The sequence below is a fragment of the Macrobrachium rosenbergii genome, chromosome 27 (genome assembly GCF_040412425.1).
Source record: "Macrobrachium rosenbergii isolate ZJJX-2024 chromosome 27, ASM4041242v1, whole genome shotgun sequence".
In the NCBI taxonomy this organism is placed as follows: domain Eukaryota; kingdom Metazoa; phylum Arthropoda; class Malacostraca; order Decapoda; family Palaemonidae; genus Macrobrachium; species Macrobrachium rosenbergii.
The window spans coordinates 17,338,144-17,339,128 of NC_089767.1; the positions used below are offsets into that span (position 1 = coordinate 17,338,144).

At 33.6% G+C, this 985-nt stretch overlaps 1 non-coding gene across 1 annotated transcript; it reads right to left on the reverse strand.

The window, feature by feature from the left end:
- Positions 1-349: 349 nt before the first annotated feature.
- On the reverse strand, positions 350-421 carry TRNAM-CAU (transfer RNA methionine (anticodon CAU)). Its single transcript has one exon. It is a non-coding gene; the product is annotated as a tRNA-Met (tRNA).
- Between the last annotated feature and the right edge of the window lie 564 nt (positions 422-985).

The following is a 985-nucleotide window of genomic DNA, read 5'->3' on the forward strand; positions in this document are numbered from 1 at the left end:
TCGTATTATTGTCTCATAAACTCTTTTAGTGTTATGAAATAATTTTCAGACTTAGCTTCCACTACTACTGCTGTTGTTATTCATAAAAAAGGCGTTCCAAACTCGGAACCTTCGCTGGGCTAACGAATCCACAAATCCCCAAAAAGTCCCTCGTCCAGATCCTGACCTCTCCTGATATCTTAATATGGATTTGGCGCTTCATAATCAAAGAAAGCAATAGAAAGAACGACAAATACCTGTGACACATTAGACCCTTTAAGTTCAAATGGCCACGCTGTTACACCTTTCAGTCCTCCAAACAGGTACGAGGGGCTGTCGAGTGCCACCGATTACCAATAAAAGTTGTGAGTAGCAGAGCGTGGTTTCGATCCACGGACCTCTGGGTTATGGGCCCAGCACGCTTCCACTGCGCCACTCTGCTGTGTTTTGTATGTTTTATTTATTTGTTAAATCTGATTTCCTGTAGTACTTGAAGTCTAAGAAAACTATTTTGATTAATCAAATATTGAACCCGAGGAAAAGGCGTCAAGCGCACCCACACAACACATACACACACACACACATATATATACATACATATATATGTGTGTGTGTATTATATATATGTGTGTGTGTGCAATGCATATATACATATATATACACACACACACACACACACACACACACACACACACACACACACATATATATATATATATATATATATATATATATATATATATATATATATATATATATATATAATGTATGTATGTATATATATAGAGTAGCAGTTATAGTTATATATATATATATATATATATATATATATATATATTTATATTTATATATATATATATATATATATATATATATATATATAATAAAGATAAATCCACGAAGGAAACGTGGAAACACTGGAGTGCTGCAGGCCTTTCTCGACACTAGTCCTTTACTTAGCAGACTGAAGAAATATAAAGGTATGTTTACAAAATAGCTCATATAA